Here is a 25748-nt window from a genome sequence, read left to right as displayed (position 1 = left end):
GCCACCACCATTGCTGACCAGTCACAGGCCCCAGGGGCGCTGGGATGGCCCTCAGCACCACAGATGGAGCAAGAAACGGCCGGTGGTTCTGGCCAGACACGCACCTTCTTCCAGGCTGTGTTCTGACCCCATGTGTCAAACCGCTAAGAAGCGCTGGTCCAACAACCTACTCGGGCACTGGAGCTGCTGTAAATCCCCGCAGACCAGCGGCTTAAACAACGGGCACTGATCTCGCAGTCTGGAGCCTGGAAATCCGAGGTCAGGGCGCCAGCCCGGTCAGCTTCTGGCTCTTGCTGTTGGCCACCTTCTTGCTGTGTCCTCGCCTGGTGCAGAGAGAGAGAGCTCTTTTCTTATGAGGCCTCACCCCACCCTCATCATGAGGCCCACCCTCATGACCTCACCTAACCCTAGTCACCTCCCTAACGCCCCACCCCCAAATGCCATCACAGGGGAGCAGGGCTTCAACATCAGCATTTAGGGGGGCACAGACATGCAGTCCGTTGCACCCCCATTCCCACAGCGTTCTTAAAGGGTCTCACCACCGGCACGGTGCTGGCTTCGGACAATCTCCACGGCTCCCGCCATCCAAATTCTGTATTTCTCTCAGAGTCTTCAAAGTAAATTGATTTTTACGCGAGAGGAGGAACGCGACAGACATACGCGGAGGGGAAACCCTACTCTCCGCCTTGGGAAGAAGTCGGCGGCCGATGGACGAGTAACTGGGCGGATGGCGATCATGTCCACACGACTCGATGTTGTTAGGAAATCGATTTCGTTGTGTTGACTAGAACCAAAACATCTGGAAGTTAAGGTCACAGCGGTTTAAATGACTCAATTATCAGACATTCGAGGCCAAAAAAAGATCATATTTTACTTTTCTATGAAATTCGCCTCGCCAAATTTCACAATCATCCCTGTATGACACATTAAAGTTCAGTGTTACTAGATTCTGGAGAGAATATGGCATTCCTCACCCAAGTACCGTAAATTATTTGTAAAGCCTCTGAATTAGATGTTCATTTTTAAAAAATGAAAACCCCAATTTTCAGCAATGAAATAGGAATCATAGTTGTGAATACACTTCTGTGTATTTTTGTCTGTGTGTTTCTATACTTCTCTTGGGGAAAAACGTGCAATCACAATATTTAACATTTAACTCTTCGTAGAACACAAAATATCATCAGCCATCTCGTGTGTCAAGCCCACGGACTCGAGGCGTTCGCCTGCAGAAAGATGCAATATTTGCTGTCGTAAGTTCGTCACTCCTGGGAATGCCTACCAAAGAAAACGTTTGGCTTTTTCTCAAGCTGGAGGCCATAAATATTACAGAAGACAAAGAGGATGGCATTTTTGAGAAACTGGAGTGAACCCTACTCATCGAAATGCTCTAACATGCAAACAGCCTACGACCGTGAAACAGAGACTTGTTTTTGGATGCGAATGATTCCCACACCTAAAAGTAAAATAAACCCATCCAAAACACACAAACATCAAGCACAGCGTCATCAGGGAAGCACTGAGGACGTCTTATCCTGCCTGCTCCATATTATGAAAGGAACAAACACGTGACTACAACCTTAGGTACCGCCGGGCAGCCCCGCGCGGGCCACACAGCTGCAGAATCCCGGGAGGCGCCGTGTCTCCGGGAAAACAGACACGGGCTCGGAGAATTGAGGCGTCCAGACGATGCACCGTGTCTGAGGACCCTGACTAACGCGATCGTTTTTTAAAGTCAGGCGAAGATGAAATGTCCGCATTCTCTGACATTCCAAGGAGAAAGAGAAAAATGAAGGAAATGCTGCGGAATAAATATTTTAGATTTTTTTAATGTTTTGGGCTGCCTTTTGAAAACCTCCGATGTGATTTGTCAAGTCAGTTATCAGTTAAATCGCTGCGTAGGATTCGACACAGCCTGAACTCATGTCCCTATGCGAGTGACGAGCGGGTCCTCCGTCGTACAGAAGAGGAATTACAATCATTGGCGGGGAACACGTTGCCGCGGGACTTTGCCGGACGCGCGCTCCCCACGCTCCTCGCACAGATGCACCTCGTTCCGTGAGCACCCGCATTTCCAGGAGACAAACACAGCGGGTCGTCTCTCTCCGCGTCTCAGTTCGCTGAGGCGGCTGCTGTAACAGAACCCTAAACCCAGGCGCCTGACAAACAAGATGAACTAATTTCTCACAGTCCTGGAGGCTGGGAGCCCAAGATCAAGTTGCTGGCAGATTCCGTTTTTGGTGAGAGTCCCCAGTTTGGATCTGGGGATCCTGAGGAAATGGGGCATCGCTGGCTTTGCAGAGGGGTCTTTTCCCATGTAGGCCACTGTTACGGGCTCTTAGGAGTCTGGCTTAGGAGCAGCTGTCACCTTTGATGGAAAATGACCAGTGGAATAAACAGCTACCTGACAACCAGCACAGCCCACCCCAAACCTTCGTGAGATGTCTCTGCGAAACTTGATCTCTAGGTTTGGAAGTTTAAAACGCAACCTTTTTAACTGTTTCCCGTAGTTTTGCCTAAATAAAGGGATACGCTTTTGAGCCGATTCAGAAAGCTGATTGCAACAACAGAAAGCAGTGAAATATGTTTTCTAACCTCAGCTGAAGAAGCCCGAGGCGGGCATCAGAGTGCGTTGGCCTTGGCGACCTCTGGACATTCGAGGCTCGTGTGGGGGCTTGAGACAACCAGCGGCACGGTCGCCACGCCCGCTGTGGATGTCCATTTCTCTGTCGCTAAAAGCACTTGCTGTCTGCAGGACACAAAAGCATCACCAGGACACCAGACACATTTAGCAAATAGAGCTGGCTGGGCCCAGAAGGTGCAATTCCATAAATCTTTATTTCTCTGCACTTGCCCAGAAGGGTTAGGATAAGCATCTGGGCTGGGGACAGTCTCCTGGACAGCGGTGGCAGACGCGAGGCTGGGCGTCCAGGACCCGAGACGCTGAAGCGGGGGGAGGGGGGGAGTGGGGGAAGGACGTTCTCTGCAAAGCAGATTCTTGCCTCCTCTTCGGTCCCTTTGTCCTCCCCACGCCTGTCCCGGACCCATCCGAATCCAGAACTCTTGGTGATCAAAGTGTGGATTCACTTACTACATAAGAGTTTGAACCCAAAGAGTGAGATGTGTCAGAGGCGCTCAGCACGCGTGAGGCTGCCAAGGCTGGGGGTCCGGACCCGGCTTCAGTCCTTGCCACTTAGAACCTCCGAAGCCGTTTCGGACACCTGCTCCCGAGTCCCGCAGGAATGCGCGCTTGGCGGGTGACGCGGTGGGGCCTTGGACCGCTGGCACGTGAGCTTCTGACGATTGCTTCCGCCTGCCCCACTCCATCAAGCGTTGCTGTCCGTACCTCATCCCCTGTTGGCCGTGACCTTGGGGAGGGAGCAGAGGGTCTACAGAAAGACCAAGCGCTCTGAAAAATGCCTACAAAGATATTTCTGGTTTACAGCTGAAGTTTTAGCATAAACGTTGCTTTTCCCCGGAACGCAGGATAAAGACCCCTTATCATTAATTCACCGATTCACTCATCACAGAGTATCTATTGAGCATCTGCTACGCACCAGACCATGAGATACAGGCATTGCTCCAAGCCAGAGAACCCCTTCACCAAGCACGGTCCCCGCCAGACCCTGGTGGGGCAGAGGGGACCTGGAGCCTCCGTCACGTGCCAGCCCATGGCCATGTGCCTGTCAGCAGACAATCCGACATGCTTCATGAGTCCTCATCTGTTGAGAGATCAGTAAAGGAACAAATTCTGGTGTGTCACTTGGCAGCAAGGTCGAGAACCCCTTCAAATGAGATAAATCCAATTTGATATAGTTTTGAATCAACCAAATAACAAGAAAAGAGAAACGAAAGACAAGAAGACTTCTGATCAAATCTTCTGAGTTTAAGCAAAGCCTGACAATTCGACTTGTTGCACCCGAGGTTACAGGGAATGACAGAGCTGGATTAAAACCTTCCTCCTTGAGCGACTCACATTCCGATGGAAATCTAAGCTGGGAGATGAGGAGGGGCCTGTGGTACTCACACCATAGTGGACGTCGGGGTCAGCTGAGGGCCCATGAAAACACACCCAGAGCTCTGGTTTGTCAGGTCTGGACGGGGCCTGATCATCTGCATTTCTCCGTCCCTCATGCTGGCCGGGGATTCCATTCCACGAAGCACTGAGCTTGGCCACACGGCGACCACACAGCCCCCTAAGCTCTAGATATTGCGATGACACGATGCACACGGAGACGCAGGGGCCGGCGGGTCCCGAGGAGCCCAGGCGTTGGCGGATGCACGTTGATCCTGTGATGCTTCCCTTAGAAATGAGGATCCCTGGAGTCTTGGGAGTATAAGATGCTGGATTATGTTTTAATTCTTTCTCTTATATTTGGGGCTTCAGTTCTTAGCCGTGGTTTCATTCCAGTTGATGTCAGCTACCACCGGGCAGTATCGCGGCCTCTAAATCACTCTTGAGGGTCCCATGAAATTTAAAATATCTTTGGTTTCCCACATCCTGGGATATTCAACGAGCCTTTTTCCAGATCAAACGAAATCCCCTGTGTTTTGTTTACTTACAGTTTTCCTGAGGCTGCAGGTCCAGAGCTAAACCTTACTGTTGCACACGGCTGCGCTTCCTCCACCCACTGCTACCTGGAGGTTAATTGAAACAAACCTTCTCGAAAGGAGAAAGGCACCCGAGGAGACGAGCAAGCGGCCCAGCCTGCCGCGACATCACCCAATCCGCGGAGCAGGTCCCCAGACCGAGACCGCGGGGGCTGTCCTGACAAGGAGCGCACCCCTCCGCGGGGAGGGGAGCCCCGCTTCTGCTGTGCCGTTAGCATTTTACTTGGAAGTAATTACAAAATAGAGAAACCTGCTTTGGTGGGTCAGAATTAAGACCGGCCTCACCAGAAGCCCCTTCATACTCAGAAGAATCATGGATTTGATTTCCAACGGTCTGTTTGCTGCTTATTCTCTCTGTCCCGGCCCATCCGGCTCATTGTCTGTCTCTGTCTCTGCCCCTCTCTGTTCTCTCTCTCACTGTCAGTCTCCTCTCTCTCTCTCTCTCATTACTTCCATGTTCCTCTCTCTCTCATTCTCTCTCACTTTTCTCCCCTCTCTGTCTCTGTCTCTCTGTCTCTCTCTGTCTCTCTCAGTCTCTCTCTCTTTCTCTCTCTGTATACATGTGTGTATACACATAATATTTTCCAATAGTTTCAAATAGCTTGCACACATCATGCTCCTGAATATAGACCTGCTTTCACAAACCACAGCGCCGTGTGCGGGAGAGCACACGTCTGTGGTGGCACCCAGGGCCGCGGCCGAGGGGGTCTCTGGCCTCCCATCATGGTGTGGCCCAGCACCTCCACGCTCCGGCTTACCCCTGGCTTCTAATGAGACACCGTAGGGGGGGGCACTGTAAGACGCACCAGGATCCACCTGCTCATCGACGTCCATCCCGCCCCCGACACCCTGAGCCTCGCTGACCACGATCCACCGAGCCGCCCCGCACAGCGACATCGGGGACGAAGAGGCTCCAGCCCAGCACGCCCTCTGCTTTCGCCCGCCTGGCCCGCATTCTGTGGGGAGCAGGGGTCGCCTCCGTCCCGTTTATTTCATTTCAATAATTGTCTATTGTTTATTCTTTATCTATTAATTATTTCCATAATACCTGTTTATTATGCACAAGGATTCAGATCTTTTCTGCAGCAATTCATCACTTCATTAATTACGTCGAAATGCGAATTGTCCCAGATCCTGCTGGTGGGAGCTCCTTCCAGCGGCTCCTATGTCCTCGTGAAGAGGCTCCATCTTTTTTTTGTTTTTAATGATTTTCTTACTTTCTGACACGATAAGATGTTCCGAGTTCACCTTCTACTTTCTTCACCCCATGTGTGAGAACTGCCATTTTTATATGTGTCTATCTGGTTTATTTTAATACTATAAAGGCAGTTTTCTTTAACAAGTACTTACAGCCTGGGACGGAAGGCGGTTAATAGAACGCCTTCGACGGCAAGACCCAGAAACCTGATTTCACTGAGCGTAAGCAGATCACCGTTTAATTGGTCAACAGCATCCCAGGAAATGCTGAATAACCAACCCTTGAAGAGGAGGGCTGCTTCTGAACCCCAGGGGGTTCCCGACCCCCAGATGTGGGTGCCAGCAGGCTTTCTCAGTTTCGGGGCCTCATCTTTGCTTCTCTCAGTGGGCCGCTGGGACCCCAGACCCCTTCCTCCCAGAGTGTCCTCGGCTTACGTGGGTCGGCTTGTGCCGTCAGGGGACTCCTGTTCAGACGCCGGAGGGGAGCCTCGGCGTGTCCTGGCACGGGCCAGGTTTCGTCCCTGGGATAATCGGGAGGGTCGTGCAGGTGGGCCTGAAAGAGCAGGGTGGCTTCTGAGCCGGCCACATGGACACTAAGGAGACGGAGGCCAAGGGATGGTCGAGCGGACCGTCCCACGCACATCTGCAGAGACACCGTTTCCTGCTCACGAGTCTCAGGTACTGCAAGTGAGTTATTATTTCTTTTCGGTGATTCCGGAAAGTCAAGTATCCAGCAACCGAAAGCCCACGTTACACCCTCGACAGAGTTTCGTGGGTAAAAGCGTGAAGTGTTTAGAGCAGCAACCAGCATTGCTTCCTTATATCACACTTGTCTGCACTGTGGCATTTTCGTCACGAGGCCACTGGAACGGAGGGGGACGTGGAAACCAGTCCCAAACCTCTGTGACCTTGGGCAACCGGTCTGACCTTGTGACTCGCAGGCTGCCTTGGAAGTCACTCTCTGCTGCTGACATCCCAAGTTTGTGTGGTCTGTGTTCAAGCAGAGTTATTTTGACCACTTTGGCCTTGGCTCTGTGTAGACCTCGGCCAACCATGACTGTGGGTGACCACAGATGACCCGAGAGCCGATCGCGGACCAGCCCCTTTCCCTCCCTGTGACCTAATTCCCACCTCCCTTCTGGCATGCCCTTCACATTCTTCTGCTCTGGACCCAACCTATGGCTCCTGTTCCACTCGGCAAATTTCAGATTAGGTGTGTCCAGTACCACATCAGGAATGGCCGGCATGATGCCGGAATGCCAGGGTTCTCCACCCTGAAGTGGCTGCCACTCCCCTCACCATCCCAAGAATAACCCCACCGCCCACAGTCTACCCACAGACCTCGCTGTCACCAGCCATGGTGTTTATAACTGCAGCCACCCCCGCCGCCCGCTGAGAGGGTCACTTGGTGAACCCAGAGTCCGCACTAGGGTTATGGACTGTACAGGAAGTGGGTGCTGGGTCACGGGGCTAGGTGACTCGTGTTTCTTCTGAATGTGTCATGTTTCTAGGGGCATGAGTATGCCTGGAAAGTGGGTTTGAGAATAACCCATCGATTAGTGGTCTCGGGCACCGGCCAGAAGCACCGCTGTGTAGACAGGCCATACTGACCTTGTCTCTCCAGCTGTGCGCTGGCCCGTCCGGTCGGATGGGGAGTTCTCGGTGGAGAGCGTGAGAGGGAATCGGAGCGGAGGAGGACGGCGTGTGAGCGTTCGCGGATGTGGGAGAGAGAAGGACTCAGAGAGCAGCGGAGAGGAAGCGGAGAGGAAGACATGAACACTGAGCAAAACGGGAAGAAGGCAGGGCTCGTGGGAGCAACAGAAAGCAGCAGGGAAGGGCATGGACCACTCTGCCCGAAGGCGGTGTGTCTGTCTCATTTTCAGAAAAGTGGCTAATACAAAAATGGTTGGTGGAATGAGTTTAAAAATATTTGGTTATTTTCAAGAAGGGATCAGTGAGATGCTGAGTCTTCATCGCAGTTTTTCCGGGAGATAAGCGTGGACGAGCTCACATCTCTTCTTCACCATGTGACTCCTTACGAGGAGACTGAGTGAGTGGGCAGTCTGGTGGGCATTCCTCCCATTCATTTAGCCGACGACTGCTAAGCACCTACTGTGTGCTAAACTCAGTAGCCCCGCCTGGAAGATGAACAGAGACGTGAACAGTCGAAGACAGGGCCGTGGCAGGTGGGCCGCCGAGGGAGGACCTTGTCCGTGGGCTGTGGGAGCCCAGGAGAGGAGCAGCGAAGTCACGCTGGCAGATCCAGGGATGGACCACGGCACGGCCGCAGCCTGTTCAGGGGACGGTGGCACGCGGGCTTGAGGAGATAGATGGCCGGGATGCTGGCTAATTCCACACTGGGTGCTTACGGACATCGGGCTCAGTGCGAAGTGGACACGGCCACTCTGAGAGCCGCTTCCCGGCCTCGCGTGCTCATCTCAACCGCCTGCTCCTGCTGATTCCTCTCATGAGCTCTGTGACCAGCTCAAAATCAGCCCTTCAGAGAAGAGGCGCCGCCCCGAGCCAGCTCCACCCCGGAACACCCAGCCTTTCCCCCCCAACTGTCCAGCTGTTGCTAAATCACTCGTGTGACACTGGTCGACGGGCTAGGGTCCTCTCCCCCTCTGCTCATTCCCTCCTGTCAATCTTCTCAATCTTGGACAGAGATTTCCAGAACACACCGAAACTGGAAGCAAAGAAGCGTGATCAACTCTTAGTTCATTTTTACCGATCTTTATTATTTGTTTTCAGACGGTTAGAAAATCATTAGGCATTATTAAAAGCATGTTTTTCTAGTCCTTTTGAACTAAAATTTAAGAACAATATCTCCAGAAAAAGCCACAACTGAAACATTTAAATGACAAACTTGGTATATTTCTTTATATCAAAACTAAACTGAATATTATCCACACTGGCATGACAGAGCATGTACATTCCATAACTTGGTTATCGATCACTCTAATGACACATTTAATTGAGTCAATAAAAAATGGACATTTTGGAAGAAGATGAACAAATTATGATCATTTATGAATGACCTAAATCAACCAGGTTTGAACGTCTAATATTCAGCCCCAAACCGAAAACCAACTCCTGTGAAACTGGAACCTTTTATGCAGGTCAGCAAATCCGATCAATAATTTGAAGGCCGCATGTCCCCCTCCGCCACCCCCCCATCTCCTCGTGCCAAAGCCGCACCTGAGCACTGTCAGGAGAGACTCAGAAAAGTCACGGCGACTTCGGCGAGATGTGTCGCCTCCTCCTCCTTTGCCTCGGCTCGGCCGGGCAGAGTCCCCCACAGGACGCCGGCTTGTGGGTCCTGCTGTGGAACTGGCTCCAGACAGCGTGTGGCCAAGAGGAGGAGCCTTTCTAAGGACGTGACTAATAACAGCGCCATAAAAATAAATCCCAAATCAAGAGCAGAACCCAAGACAACTGCTCCAATGGCCCAAGGCACTTCTCGGTCAAAGACACTCTCCGAGGCCATCCAAGCGTGCATATGACCAAAGGGATTTTCCTTCAGGATGCGCTAAGCCACGGCAGCACCCCAGGAGCAATGCAGGCCGGTAAATCTGCACGTGGAGACCGACATCAACTCCTTCCTTTCATCTGGGTTAGCACGGTGTCAATTTCCACAGCTGGACCACCCGGGATTGCTCCCACTTCCCAGGGTTTTAATGAGTTTACCTGTAGTCCACCGAAGTAAGCTAATTCTTATTTTACACTCAAATGAATAAGCTTGTATTTCGTGTTCCCATCTTAACAAAGTAATCCTGAGTGAAAATTACCCATTGAGTCTAAATATTATGGGGTCTTGTCATTCATTCAAAAGTGAGCGATTTGGACTCTGTCTACAGGTTGTGAGTAACCCATTTATTTGACAAGAAACAATATTCTGGATTTTTTGTGCCCACCGATCTGTTAGCAATATGCAGCATTTTCAAAGCGAGGCGTTTAGAAGTCGTAGTGCATCGGATGGACGAAGGGTGCAGGTGCTTGGTCTTCCGAGGACCGAAGAAAGGGGGGGTGGTGCTTAGGGCCAACGTGAGGCTTTAGCTCGACAGTCACCCCGCTCTCTACAACATATCATCAAGGCAGGCTGGCCCCACCCAGCTACCGTCCAGTGAAGTCACAATACAACCGAGGGCAGGGGTCCCACGGAGGGGGACGTGCACAGGAAAGTTATTGCAGAAAAGCACTATCTCTATCTCAGTGAGACCGACTTGAACACCTACACATCCTCTCCTGCTGCATCTTCATTCCCTTGCAAAGTGGGTGCTGATGCAGAAACCAGCTTCCTGCTTAGCACTGAATTCCGAGGTGCGGGTGCCGGCCTAGGGAGCTCTCGTGATGCCGTGGATGGCTGTCCAATGGAAGGCCGGGTTTACTCAACTGTGACACACTGTGCCTCCTGGCCTCCGGCTTCGCCGACTTTGAAACAAAATAAAAGCCCATCTCTTCTCCTGAAAGCTTCGGGCTCCTCGGTAAAGGTAATAAATGGTTTTCCTGGTTAAATTTGCAACAACAACAACAACAACAAACAGCAACAACAATCTAAGGCTTTTTAAAAAGCACAAATGGGGAAAACACGGAGGGCCAGGCTAGACGCGTCGGAGTCGACGTGGCAGGAGCTGGTGGCAGGAGCTGGTGGCAGACCAGCGGGAGACATGGTGCCTTTGGTCGTGGCAAGCACCGTCTCCCAAGCAGCAAGACCGGTGACGAAGGAGGCCTGCGAGCTCATATGGACATGACCTGGGTAGATTTGGGCAGTTTTTCCTGGTTTTGCTGCATGATCACTGGCCTCGTAGGTGAACTTGACAAAGCAGAAGGACAGACTCGAGGGAACACAAAGATAAAACTGCTTGTCCAGACTGGGATGAAATCTACAACTGGATTCCATCCAAACGGTGTTATTAATTCAAAGAACCTGCCGGGTCTGAGACTGAAGTATCTCCAGCTGCCCCCCATCGCCTGCTCTCCGTACCACAGTTCAGGGGCTTAAGCAGAGCCACATGCAATAGGGACAGACATTTAAGTAGAAAACCCCATTTTATTTAAAACCTCATCTTATTAAACTCAAGGAATTTGTGTCTAGGTTGAAAGAGAGTTGACGAAGTGACTCAGAGGTTTTGCGGTGGCCTCCTCGGAGGGCTTGGGAAAGCCTTGCATGCCCACAGCGGATGCAGCTGATCAAACAGAGGCAGCTGCTGACCCCGACAGCAGTGGGTACGTCCAGTCGATTCAGATGGGACAGAAATGTCCCACTGGCACTGAGCTCTCCACGCAGGCAAACTGAGGCAGAGCGTCGGCCGCCCCCCAGGCTGCCACGTCGTCACAGCATCCTGATTTTTCAGCGGCGACATCCACGACTGTTTCTAAATCTGAGGAAACTGTCTGGCCGCCGATGTGTGCGGATCTCATTCCATCATGTCTTCACTCGATGTCCGCGTTGCGGAGAGATGACAAAAACCAATGTCACAAAGAGATCGAACAGATCACTAGCCGAGAGCAACCCGCAGCAAGAAGAGACACTTTAGTGCAGAAAAGAAGATACTTTTGCCCCGGGGGGCAGCCCCCACCCACTCCCAGGCGGAGAATGGGTGCTTAGGAAGCAGAGCTGTCAGACAGCTGTGTATTTTTAATCACCAGGAGGAATAGCCCCCACCTCCACCCCAGTAAGCACCGAGCGCTGTCATGGGCTGGCAGAATGATCGCGTACAGGTGTTGACTCTTGTGCGAAATGTTTTGCAGCGGATTCGATTCCTGAGCTTTCTGGTCACCCTGAACACACAAGCCTTCCTCTACCTGCACGTTCGCCTCTTTTCAGTCCAGAAATGGCTGAGCAGTGCCTGGATTAGAGGGGACGAGGAGGCCAGATGTCTGTGTCGTGGGGGAAAGCGTGGGGCTTTCTTCCTAAAACGATCCCACAGAGGTGCCTGGAGGTCACTTTATTAGAAAGTTCAGTGTGAAACAAGGCAAACTCTTTTTGTCCAACACACACACAAACACACGCACACTCACACACACACACACGACACACGCACGACACACGCGCCCCATGCAAATCTCCATGTCTTTTATTGTTACAATTAATTAGGAGATTAGATTTCACTCAGAAGAGCTTAATTGAGACATTTGTTTGCGAAGAGCATTTTCCTCTCTACGGAGCTGGAAATGCTACGCGTTAGGGTGAGTGGCCTCTATCTCCGGCTCCGAACGTGTTGACACAGATGTCCGGCCAGTCATTCAGAGCAAAGAGCTGTTCCCATAAAGGCTCAGATTAGTTGGAATTGGCGCGCGTTTCTTACTTCCGTGAGCCTCATTTGATTATGGATGGTGTTTTGTTAGAGTGTATCCACGCAACCTCATAAATGATGTAAAACCCAAGAAAAACAGAGACTCTGTGCCAGAACCAAGTTAAATACACATCAGAAAAATGCGAGCTCGATTCGGGTTCACGTGCCAGGATGCCTGCCTCGGTCTGTTGTCACTAAAACCTCCAGGAAAACTATACAAAGCAACCCTGACATTAATATCAATTTGAAGTCGGCGTGGCTGCCAACATTTACTCCACGTGGAGCTCAGCACGACGTATAGTGGCAGCAGCGGCAGCCTCCAAAAGCTACGAAAAGCAGCAGACAAGGCTGAGGACGAGCCTCCTTACCCGTGAACACGCACGGCAGCTGCCACCACTTGTCCTGGGAGCAGCGCGGCCGTAGCCAGGAGCGGGGTGCAGAGCTTGCTCTCTGGGTGAGCAGCGTGTGTCTCTTGCTGCACCTTGCTCCCTCCCAGACACACGCTCAGACGGCAGCCTGCCGCTGCCGCGCCCGCCTCACGCGGACCCCCGCAGGTCCGTGGGGAACTAGGTGGGGTTACTTCCAGAGCTCCTTAGGGACTCTGACAGCCTCTGTCTGACTTCCCTGCCACCCACAGTCCTGGAACGGGGCACAGGAGAGCCAGAGCGATGCCAAAGGCCAGCCGTGCACTGGGGACTCAACCGGCAAGGTGGCCACGTGTTCGCCGTGACAAAAGGCACCCGACAGACACCCGCCCCCGGGAAGGGTCCTGGGAAGACTGGGATGCGAAATGGTTGCATAAACTCTGCCCAGGGACTGGAACGTGGACGCCAGGAAGCAAGGTCATGGCGGGAAAGCGGGCGGGTGGTCGGGATGGGTGAAACTCCTGGATGTCAGCCCCTCGGTCTGGGGCCGAGGCGGAGTCTGAGCCAGTGACACTGTGTGAGCGCGGAGCACCCCTGTGTGTGGGTGGGCCCCACACTACAGCTGTGACCGCTGCTCACCACGAGGGGCCTCGTCTGCGGGTCCAGACTCCAGCCCCCCAAGTCCCCTCTCCCCGTGACAGTGCGGCACCTCACGCTGTCTTATGCTATGTCTTCCGTTTCACAAATGCGAGTTAAGCTGCTGCCACGCAGAGTCCCCTGGCTCGCTCACCCCTCCCCCATGTTTGCTGTGACATGTCACGTGTCAGTCTCGCCAAGGAACGAAAGTGCCGTGCGTGCTTTTCTTTTAAACAAAACGTGCTTGGCGGTGGGGAGAGGGAGACGGGCGAGCGCACGCTCCTTCGGGCTCCGCATCTCCTGCCGAGGGCTTTGTGCATTCATGTTTATTCTCAGGATACATGGGGGGCACCCCCGACCCCCGCACTCTGCTTTCCCTGAGCTTCCGCTTATCCTTGAAACCCCAGCTCAGAGCGGGTGGCTGTGGGGACCCTCCGTGGCCTCTGTGTCCAGTCCTCAGCACTTGTGCGCACGCCCACCAGGACCGGTCAGGGGCGTTTGCCACCTGTCCTTCCCCGGTCGACTCGGACCTCCTTGAGAGAGGCCGGTGTGTCTTTCGTACCACGTTTCGGAACAGCTCTGTGTGACGGAACTTCGGGCAGTCACGGGAACGTTCCGCCGCTGTCCTGTGCAGCGGGCCCTGTTGCGCCCGCCCGGGGCCGCTGTGACAAAGTGCCACAGACTGGGAGATCAGACAACACACGTCTCTCTCTCCCAGTCCTGGAGGCCGGACGTCCAAGGTCAAGGTGCCGGCGCGTCTGGCATCCGAGGAGGGCCCACTTCCTGCTTCGCAGATGGCCACCTTCCCTTCGCATCCTCACAGGGCACACAGAGAAGGGCCTCTGGTGTCCCTTCCCATCATCGTCCCCACCCCCGTGACCTCCCCGGACCCTAATCGCCTTCCGAAGGCCCCGCTTCCTGACACCGTCACCCTGGAGGCCAGGACCTCAACACGTGACTTTGGAGGGACGCAAACATTTAGTCCACAATGGGCAGCCACTGGCCACCTGTGACTGTACAGCCCCTGACATGCGCATAAGTGACGGAGGACCTGAATGTTTCGTTGTGTTTTATGTCCATTTAAATCTGTATTTCGAGAGCCACGTGTGGCCGTGTTGGACGGCACAGCCCCACGAGCCCCCCAACGCTTGGAACAGTGTTTGGACCACAGGTACCGAGGTGACTGAGCTCGGAGAGAGACCCCCGCCTCAGTTCTTGGCTGAAATGGTTAACCCTCCGGAGGTGCCAGGGACGTCACTCCGCGATGCATTTGTTCGTTGCCCAAATGCTTGAGGGACAGCCCTGTGCCAGCCCTGTGTCCTTAGTGTCTGGGGCGCTTCTGCCCCACCTGAGTCAGCATCCGGGGGAGAGGGAAGCCTCACTGGAGAGGGGACATTTCAACGAGACCTATGTGGCATGGAGGGTCTGGAGGCGGCATGCTCCGGACGGAGGGACTAAGAAGGCCCTCGGGTGGGAGGGGACACGGCCCCGCCCGTGGACACCAGAGCCGCCCAAGAACGCAGGCCTGAGGCCGTCCGAACATCTGGATGTTACTTGAAGCAGAAAGGAAGCTGGCGGAGGGCTTTGAGCTGGGGCACAGCAGGTCCTTATTGAGGGTTAGAACTCATTCCTCGAGCACCTAGATATCAGGGGGTCGAGAGGAAGAGGAGAAATGCTGGGGGAGTCCCTCCCAGGGATGCGGGGCGAGCGACCTGGCCAGAAAGAGGGACCCAGAGGACAGGGAGCCAGTGGACGTTCTGCGGACTTGAGCTCTGAGGATGTGAGGGTCACACGGCCACCTCCCGAGGGAGGTATGAGGGGCCAGGGTTGGTGATGGAAGGGAAGCTCAGGCGGACGAGGGAAAGGAAAGCTTTGGCGCCCGGGGCAGGCACATCTAGGTGGGCAGTGGAAGGTGAACTGAGCAGGGGAGGACCCGGCATAACTCACCTCGGAGCCATCGCCCTGTTCTCTGGAATCGGAGGTGTGTCAGCAGGGTGAGACACTGCATCCGAGGCAGGCCAGCTCCGTATCCGCTCTCTGTCTCTGAGATTTCAGAGGTTTTACCGGTTCCTGTCAGTGACTGAGCTCGGATCTGAAGAGCCTGTCACAGGGCTGGCACAGTTACTGACGGGCGAGGGGCCCAGAGCAGCTCCTTAATCACCCCCATGCTCTGTTCCCACACCCCGGACTTGCAGACCAAGCTGCTGAGAAACACTGGAATGCCCCCCAGGTTTCCTTGCATTTTATTTGTCACGGTGGACTATCAGCAATAAGATACGTATGGAGTCCCTTGTAGCCAAGGCACAACTGGACACGCGCGGTGTTTTCGATGACGCTTGTGTGGCCCGGCCTTTCTCTCCCAACTTATCGTCCCTCCCTCGCATGGTCCTCGGGCTGCTCCCGCTCTGTGTCCCTTTGCCCTCCTCACAGGACAGTCGTCCAACTGCTCCAATCCCCGGTAAGTGCTGGAGAGAACGAATGAGTCTGGCTTTCGATGCTCCTAGGGAGACAGTGGGGAGGTGGCCGGAAACGACAGCCAGGCGGCTTAACGGAATTCGTGGGGCCCGCTTGAGAAAATGAGCCCGGGCCCCAGCCTCAGGGCCGAGGTAGCGATGACGTCAGAGCTCGGAGGGCATGGCCGGGGACGTGGCCCCCTGGGTGGGGGCCCTGGCGCAGAGGGGACCACGCCGTGGGGCTTGTCAGCTCGTCGCATGCTGATGAAGGACACCGCAGCTCCCTCCAGTCAGGGGAGAAGCTGGCGGTTCCCGCAGAGAAGAGTGGATGGGGGTGGTCCTTTAGCAACTCTCCAGGGGTCAGCCCTGTCCCCCAACGCTGGCTGAAAACGGAGAGCTACAACCAACCCAACCAACAACACCAGGGAGTCTGTTTGGGCTAGTTGTTTTTTTACTTGCTGGATTTCACAGCAAAACTTCACAAAAAAGAGTCACTTTTAGAAACCTGCAGTCAGGAGCTCAGAAAGTGAAGTCAGGTGTAGCTGGGGAACAAGGGCTTCAAGCACGAGGACGAGACAGTCACGTTAAAAAGCCTAGGTCTGGGGGCTCGGGGTCAGCAGTTCTTTCGATTTATCATCGAAGGCCAACAAAAAGTATTTATATTAACACTCTGTGATGAACGTGGCACCATGATTGCTAATTCTTGAATTGCCCCGAACATATTGATCATTATACCAACCTTAGACAACAGTGAGGCTTAAAACAGACTCTTTTTAAAATATTTATTGAAAGGCGGCCACGGAACCACCTCACAGATGCTTTTAGTTGCGGGCAGCCACACATGGGCGGGAGTTTGCCAGGCTGTCACCAGGAGCGTTCAGGGGGTCCTGGGGTTCGCATGCGTCCTGACTACATGGCCAGGCACGGACGCGTCCTCTGGGACCTCGGGCCCTCAGCCCTGCAGGTACGAGCGACCGCTTTCCACCGACAGCCCGCTCGAGTCAGGAGCGCACTCTTCCCCTGAGCCTCCAGGAAGGGGGTGCCTGGCCGACACCCCGGCCTCACTGCGTGAGACCCTGAGCAGAAAACCCCACGCCACGGTGCCCGGACTCCTGACCTGGCGGACTGCGAGCTCATGAACGACCGGGGGCTCGTGCTGTTAGGTTCTTGGTGACCTTCACGCAGCAAAGGAAACCCAACGCGATCCGTCCATCCGGCGACCAGCAGATGCAGCTTCTCGAGCACGGCGCAGCATCCCGCGGCCAGAGGGCAGCAGGTGGCCCCAGAAAGGACACTAAGTCCTCCTCCCCGCCCCGCCCCCAACCTTCCCGGGCGGGAAGCGACCGGAGCCGCGGATAAGGATGCGGAGGACTCGTTGCCGTCGGTGGTTATCTTTAATCGCAGTGTCTTCATTTTCCCTATTAGAAACATTTTGTGTTTTTCACAGTTTGGGTGGAAAAAAAATAGTATCGGGCCACAAAGTCTTTCCCAGGCCACAGGGCTTAGGAAGCGGGTATTCGCTGAGTCGTTCGAGGCTGTTTCTTGGGGAAGGGCACGGAGGGCTGTAACCACCACACTCGTGGAGACCCGCAGGCTATTAACGGATTAAAGGCTCTGATAAGGCCTGCTGCAGAGACACTTGCTCCACGTGGTTTAGCTGGGCGGTTCTCCACCATCTGCTCCAGAAAGCACGTTCCTCAGCCACTCTGCTAGATCTCAAGGGTCTCGAGGAGCCCACTTTGAGAAAACCGGTTGGAGGTTAATGAAACAAATACGGGAAGCTCTGCCGACTCTCCGCTGCCTGCAATCCGGTCACGCCGCGTCCCAAGCGTGCAATCCGGTCACGCCGCGTCCCAAGCGGAGGCGGCGCGGGAGGCGGCGCCGCTCGCTCCCGAGTTCCCCGGGGAATCCTCGGCCAGCGGCCGACCGGCCGACCATCCCGCTGCGGCCTCCGGCCTAAGCATTCACAGACACGCGGGGAACAGGGAAAGGAGGTCGGGTGAGAACACGTGGGACAGGTGGCTTCCTACGCAGAGGGAAATTCCATGACCTCGGAGTGTTCGTTTAGAAGGGAAAATATCTTTTTAACAGGGAAATACCTGGCCTGACAAGACCATGAAAAATCTGATCCTAAAAAAAAAAAAAAAAAAAAGGCACCTTTTCACCCACCTAAATTCTGCACAAATAGACGCTCTACCATTTGCAAATAAAAGCTGTGACTTTAAAATGATGAAGTGAACAGCGATTTACATTTTGTGGCCTGCAGCCAAGACAACAGCAGATCAAGAGACCGGAACAGCCCGTCCAGAAACTTCCCGATGGAGCGCTTCGCCTCCGAGCCACGGGACTGAAAACGATGAACTAGTCAACGAACGGAGTCCAGGACACTCGCTTGCTCTTTGGGAAACAAAGTCAAACCTCCAGCTCTCCTCTTCCTTTAAGGTGAACTTCAAATGGAATGCAAATGTAAGTATAAAATGATCATCTCTAACTGGATTAGAAGAACAGATAAATATTGAATCCTGGGGTTTAGGATGAATTTTCCGATGTAATCCCCAAACGCACTAGAAAGGAAAGGAACGATGGCCCTGACTATAGATAAATTTCTATTTTAAAGAAAAACTAAATGAAGAGACCAAGAAAAATTGAGAAGAATATTTCTAACATTTATAAAAGACAAATGACTGGTATTCTAAATAGATAAATGAATGAGAAAAAGTCAAATTCCTTAAAAAGGAAAATGGACAAAAGACAAATAGACTAGAGCAGGAATGGCCAAGGAACATGTGAGAACGTCGTAGAATAAATAGAAACACAGGAACGAGATACCTGTCCGAGAGGATATAATAAAAGAATGAGAATCCCCCATTTTGGTTATAGTTATGGGAATTGCATCAATTAAATTAAGGGTAAAATTTTCAAAGTTTTAGGAAGGCAATTTAAGAGGAAAAACAATCAGAACTCAGAAATAGACAAAAAGATGACTGTCTTTTCAAGGCTACAGCCGGCCTTGTCCAGCAGTCACCCAAGAACTGTCTGATCCATTAGGAGCAAGCGGCTTTGGTGTGACTTGTTGTTTTTTCTGTTGAGTGGGACAAGTCACAAGCTGCGAGGGTCCCTGGTAGCATAGAAACGCCTGACAGCCGTGCCGGGGATTCCTGTCTGGGGTCAGGGAAAGGGAGGGGGCCCGGAAGCCCCAGAAAGGTTCAGAGCCCGAGGTCAGCACGACGGGATAACCTGCACCCCGAGTCCCTGGGCCCTCTCGCTCCACGTCCGCCGAACCTGCCCTACCGTCCTGCTGGTCATCCATGGCGGAGGCTCGCTCTGTGTTTATGAGAGTTGTGTTTTTCGCTTTCAAAGAATGATACTTTGACAGCACTTCGACGAAACTACATCACAGTTCTCAGATGAACGCCTCTGCTTTCCAACGGGGGTTTAGCATGTAGGAATTTACACTGGGCATCACTGGGTAGAGGGAGGAGGAGAGCATAGGGTTGTTCAGGCCTCTCCGTTTACCAGCCAGAGAAAACCAGAAAAAGACTCGCAGTGGGCGGTTCTCAGCCTAGCGCGATTCTGGCCCCAGGGCATGTTGGCTTTGGCCAGTCAGGAGAGTTCTGCCTGTGGCATCTGGAGGGGGCTGCTGCTGGCCTCTAGTGGTCAGAGGCCAGGGTGACCCTGAAGTGCTCAGGATCCCCGCCGCTGAGAACAATGGGCCCCAAGTGTCAGCAGTCGCCCCGAAGCCGAAGCCGCGAAGCCCGGATAGGAATGCACACGGGTGGGATTTCGTGGACTCGGTCACCTTGGAACGCTTTGCAGCCGTGAGAAAAAACTGAGGTCTTGTCCACATAGGTTCATATTTATGATTAGAATTCATTCCGTGAAAAAATGGTTCTAAAATTATATTTGTGATGGTCATATGGCTAGAAAGATATAAACATATTAATAAAATGCACACATATTTATACCACGACCATGAATGTTGACAAGGTCAGCCGGATCGGCTGCTCCCGGGAAGGAGGCAGCGGGCGAGGCTGGCTCCTTCGAGTGTTTTTTTTATTTTATTTTATTTTTTGAGTTTTCATTTATTTATTATTTTTTATGGTACATAGCATACATTTGGGTATTTATTTAGCAATCTGATTATATTTAGAACATTTAGTACATTTACACTTAACATAATTTCTCATTTATCATGTGCTTTCAAAAATTATTTTTTTATTATGGCGACATTGGTTAATGGAATCCAGTATCTGTGGAATGTTCTTTAATCTTTGATTAATCCTGATTTGTCGCTTGCTAACAGCATTTGCCCCTTATTCCTTAGAACCAATAAATCTTGTCCTGTTCTCCAGGGCTTTATTCTGGGGTTAACGTAATCTCTGCCTGATGCATTAGTGCAGTGACATCTACCCAAGATGCCATGTGACGAAACAGTGCTGAACTGGGCAGATACTTTGAAACCAGATGACTTTCACTCTTTATTGTCATTGGATTGAGCTATGAGGAACGATTGAGGAAAAAAAGAAACGCTTTTGTAAATAACCCCCCCAAAAAACCATAGCGTCTTTAGCTTCATGTCCTTTTATTTTTTTTTAGGAGAAGCAACCCTTGGTTGACCTCACAGATTGCAAGGACCTTTTATTTATTTATTTATTTTTATTATTTTTATTTTTTACAGCACCTGGTCTTCCTAGGTGGTCTCCCATCCAAGTACTCACCAGGCCCGACCCTGCTTAGCTTCCGAGATCTGACGGGATCGGGCGGTTCAGGGTGGCGCGGCCATAGACTAGCTTCATGTCCTTGTGTAAGGATTGAGACCGGGGTTCTCAGCCGTGGCCCTGCGGACGTTTGAGGCGGGATGATTCTGTGTGGAGAGGGACCATCCCGTGTGCTGCGGGATGTTTCGCCGTGCCTACGCTCGACCTACTAGATGCCAGGAGAGCTCCCCACCCTGAATGGCGTGTCCACCTGACCACCCATGGAATGACGCCATATCTGACGCTCATTCTTGCCACTGCTTGACAAGAGGAGCACACAGTAGGGCTGACAGACCAGCCTTGTGAGAGAGAGCCTTGCCATTGGGCCCATCCTCCGTCTCCACCCATGCCACGGCGATCCTCTTGCTCCTAAGTCACTGGAAAAACTCAAGGTGACTCAGGAAAGGGCCGAGTGGCCTTCCCAGGCTGGGCCTTCTTGTCCACTTGTTCGCCATGACACTTCTCAGAGGCCGGTGCCCTTTGCCGAGCATCCCTGAAAACAGATACTCTTCCACTCTGTGCCTGTGGCTGTGCCGCACACACCCTCGGCACCAGCTTTCCAATCTCATTGCAAGTCCTCGAGAGTCCGACCTCCGCCAACTCTCCGTCAGGCAGGTAAGGTCTCCGCCCTTCCTCCAACAGTAGTAAAACATCACAGGAAACGCTCCGTTTCTGCCCCTGGGAGAAGCGTTCTTCACTACCTGAGTGTAGGACTAACCTGAGAGGAGGTGAGATACCCCGCAGGTGCACCTGGGGCTGTCACCAGCTCGCCGTGCAGAGCCCTCTGCCAACAAGGCTTAACACGGTGACAACTGGGCACAGGTCCCTCCCACAAGGCCGTAGCTGTGGGCTGGGTAGAGAGGTGAGGCGCAGCATTGGTGGGGACCCTGAGGGGCGTGGGGTCCTCTCGTCTCAGCAGCCGCGTTAGCCTTCAACACCTGCTCACACCCAGTCTCACGGATGTCACTTCCATTTGGCCCATGTGCTGCCAGGGAAATCAAACTTTATGACTCAATGAGTTAGTGTGTCATAGTCACAGGATGTCCCGTGGTTAGACATTCAATCTCTCCCAGGGCCCGGAGACAACCAAGAGCCGTTTCAGAAAAAAAGGTGTCTAGTTATCTTTCAGAAAGGGCGTTACTCTGTGCCGAAAGTCGAGGGGACGTCACCTAGTCCCCTGCTAGGGCTCGTGGTGGGTTCCATGTACCATGTGGTCTGAGACCAGATGGCAGAGCTCCTTGCCTTCTCGTTCTCTGAGCTCACTTCAAAGCTGCTTGACTTTTAAGTTACCCAATAAACGGGCCAGAGCTGCCCGTCGAGATGCGGTAAACTCTGCCTAAAAAGAAAGGCCGACCCAGGTCTGCAGCACTGACCTTCCATTTCAGCGGTGGGGTCTCAAAGACCAATACGTTACCTTTTTCTCTCCCAGGCCGGGATGTATCTGGACCTGCAGAAACTTCGCTGCGATTTTCCACAGGTTGTACCTCACCCGCTCCATCACGTGGGCAGTAAGATATTTGCGGCTCACCAAGTTCACTGAGCACAATGGCACCAATAAATTGAACCAATATGGTGCCGTGAAGGATGGTAAGATAATCATTTCCCAATCTTAATTGTGATAGAGACTGAAAACGTTGACGTGTATCGGAAGAGTCTAGAATATCCGACATGCTTTTTGCCCAAACGAAAGTGACATTCCTCTTACGCCAGTTTAGCATGTCCCTAATCCATTCCAAAACGTATTAGCCAGGCTTCTTCTCACGTAATTCAATAGAAACGTATTGTAACTATTTTGACTACAAAGTCTTCTCTGCCTGGGTCAGAGTCTACACTTTCCTCTAAGGCATGTGGGGATTGGATTCTAATTGTGCCTTTGGAGGTGACAGGGAAGGAAGGAAAGGACTTTGGGGGCAGAGACTAGCGGTCCTTTCGAGGTCAGAGGTGGGTAGGATGGGATAGGATCGAGCTCATCAGACAAAGGACAGACTTCGATTAGCAAAATAATCTCCCCGTTCCAATTCTCCAGTTTCCACACTTAACTAAATGAGCCCGTATATTTCATAAAGGTGACCGACCTGGTGACACTTTGAAATCAATCACACTGCCACTCAGCGATGCGCGTGACCGGCCTCCTGTGATGTTTTGGGGTACGTCTGGCCTGCGCCTCCAGCCGAGAATGTAAAGCCTCCAGCCTGAGGCTTTCCTCCTCTACACCCTTCTCTGCAGCCGCGAGCAGCCCCCACCCCCTCCTCGGGGTCCTGGCTCTTGCCCCAGTGCTGCGACAGCCAGCCCTCAATAGGCTCTTTATTCCCGGTGACTTCAGGTGACAATTTCAGCAGGTTTTGTCCTACTGTGCACCACCTTTGCCCAGTTTCTCACTTTCTAATAGTAATTTCACTCTCTTTGCCCTCGGATTCAACCAAGACAGATACGCAGTGTCTCGGGCTTGCCCTTGAAAGCCTGCTGCCAGGTTGCGTATGAGCAAGCGCCACATCGAGAGAAATAAAAGCCACTTCAACCATTTTAAGTAGAAATGGCTTCAAAGTAGAGCCCACAGACTTGTTGGACACTGGGTAGGAGAGGTGGCTCCAGGCTGGGCCTCCGGGGGTGACCCCAGGACAAGGCAAGACAAAGCAAGTCAGGAGTGGTGACCTGTGCCAAGACAGAATGGTACAGAGTCAGAAGGACAGAGTCAGTCCGAGGCCTTTGGAGGCCTGTTTCCTAGCCATACACAGACGCTGTAGTTGTCACGGCTGCAGAGGACTCTGGACACCAGGACACAGCAGCGCTGGCGCATGGCAGTCTGCTGGGGGGCGGGGGGGACCCTCCTACAGAGCGACAGAACCAGAAGCGTGACTTCCGTCTTGCTTTTTCTTCCCCGGCTTTCACGAGTGCATCCAATTGGCAGGAGAGATTCGTGTTTGTCACCGTAGATACGAGATGGCGTAAGCATCAGGCTGGGGGCCTTTATTTTCCCGGTAGACTCTCATTCTGCAGAAGACATGCCAGGGAGAAGCTGAAAAAAGGCCGGTGTCACCAGACGCCTCTGCCACCACGCTGAGCCATAAATTACTGGCGATAATTTGACACAATCCATTCTTTTGGATTTATTTACCATACGTGCCATTTTCCTTCCAAAGATAAATAAAGGTTTGCAAATTCAGTGCCCCTGAAGAAGTCTGCAGTTTTCCTCATTAATAGTACGTCTGCAATTTGGCTCATTTGCCACCATTTAGGTTTGGGTGTCCTGGTTATTCCTGCTTATTCTGAACAACCGGTCAGCAGCTGGGCAGTCAACTCAATGAGTTCTAGTCAAGCGTTCCTAGTCATTCCTTTAAAATAATTACTCGTATAGGGCCAATCCCTTAGTTTTCGCGATATTCATATAAAGCTCTTGAAATAAGTATTCGGGAATAGTTCCATGAAGTTCTCAGTGACTTTTGACCCCGGGGACCGCCTTCTTTCAACAACAGATGCTCTTGGCCCCTAACTCACAACCACTTGACGCAGAAGTGAGCTCCTGGGGGCGAGGCGCACTGAGCCTGCACCTCCACGTCCCGGCACAGGACATAGGGCCTGGCGTGCAGGAGAACAGTGGCACGTGAATTATGTCCAATGAAGGAACAAATTAAACAAATCTGCCTCCATCACCACGCTCCTTGTCCGATGCCCTTCTACTGCTGATGTTTTCAATACAGTCCAATACAGAAATCGCTGGGGGCACCTTAGCAATAAAGGGAGCCATCGGCCACCCAGTGCTGCTCCTCTGTCCTTTCCACGAAGTGGAGACCACACGTGGGCAGGACGGCCACAGACAGAGTCCACTGCAGTTGCCACTTGTGCGGGAGGGACGCCCAGCATCCGGTCTCCCAACTTGGGCAGAAGCGCCTGATTCCACATAGATGTCTGGCTCTCAGCCACATAGCCCAGGGCTGCTGGGCAGGACACGAAACCAGACCTAAACTTCTCTCACCTGCAGAGGCTGATTCAGGTATGAGCACCTAAGCGAGGCGGGACTTTACTGGGAGCAGGAACAGAAACCTCTCTCTCCTAGTGGGTGAGAACCCACAGAAATGTAGAATAAGGAGCTGCTCTAACCCATCATGGGACTGTGCAGAGAGGGCCTGTCTGGTCACTGAAACTGAGTTAGAAAGTCAGGTCCACTTGAAACCTGGATTTGACAAGTCACAGGAGCTAGCACGTTCCTTTAAAATTAAATGGGGTTTCAATTCTTTGTTGTTTACAACTGAGCCATTTCTAAGTCATGTGACTACCTGGCCTCAGCAGAACCCTGAATAACTTTGCCTATTCAAAAATGCCCATGAGTGTTTATATTTTCTTAGAGAAAAAGGAAGAATTCTCATCATTCCCCATCCCTCTTGTCTTCCACACACCCTTCGAATTTCTTAGTTTTCGAAAAAAGGATAGACTTGACAAGCTGCGATTCTTGACAAGACTCCCGAAGCTTCATGCAGATAGGACCATCTTCACGAAAGTCCTTCTCAGGTCTCATTTCTGAATTGTCAAAGAGATTTCAACCCGTGCTCAAACAGATATTTCAATTCCTTTTTCTCAACATCCATAAAGTTTCTTATCGATACAAAAGCTCTTCTTTTAGTAGAAGTTCAGAATATGACAACCATTCAAAGGGATACACACAAGAGATGTTTGGGGTCAAACGTTTTTATCTTTTTTTTCAATACATAACATTAAGCTAAGTTTTTTTGTTTGTTTGTTTGTTTGTTTGTTTGTTTCTTTCTTTTTCACTCTGGATATGTCGGATGGTTGTCCACAAGTCCTGGAGCTCCCACCACATATCTGGGATGCGCTCTTAAAGTTGAACAATTTGTCTTTATGTCAGGGCTTGAGGATGAGGCCAAAGAAAAATTTCTAGCCAAAGATATTTGGTATCATTTTATCTGAAATTCGAACAACTCCTAGACATTTATTTTAAACGAAAGACATTTTTTTTCCCCTCGGCAATCATTTTCTGCCTGGATGAATGACCAAATGTGCTATCTTCTCATGATCTTAGAATAAAACCATCGCAACTCATAAGCTGGACCTTCGGTTTCAGAAATAAGGAAGTTTTGAGAATCCCGGCCTCTGAAGGCCAGTAAGAAACTTAAAACATTACTTTTTGAAACATTCTGTCTTTCTCAGGTCCAGATAATTGTATTGTCTGATCTTTCCTTGTGAAATCCAGAAATAAAGCAACAACCTCTTCAAGTTACATACACCTTTGAGGCAGCACAGCCTCCATTTCCTGCCCGAGGCTGATCTTTCTATCCTAACTTAGGAAGTGACACCCAGTCTCCCGGGCTATTTCCACATGACAGCCAGAAAGAGTAGTTTTTATTATAACGTGGATAATGACACTCCATTCTTAAAACTATTTAATGGCTGCTCTTTGCATTTAAAATCTGAACTACTTCT

General features: G+C 52.0%; 1 pseudogene; it reads right to left on the bottom strand.

Moving 5' to 3' along the window:
- Positions 1–20224: 20224 nt before the first annotated feature.
- LOC120586344 (uncharacterized) lies at positions 20225–20342 on the bottom strand (annotated as a pseudogene).
- Positions 20343–25748: the final 5406 nt, after the last annotated feature.

Source organism: Pteropus medius, unplaced genomic scaffold (assembly GCF_902729225.1).
Source record: "Pteropus medius unplaced genomic scaffold, Ma_sr-lr_union100, whole genome shotgun sequence".
NCBI classification, from domain to species: domain Eukaryota; kingdom Metazoa; phylum Chordata; class Mammalia; order Chiroptera; family Pteropodidae; genus Pteropus; species Pteropus medius.
This window is presented reverse-complemented; position numbering and strand designations above follow the sequence as displayed.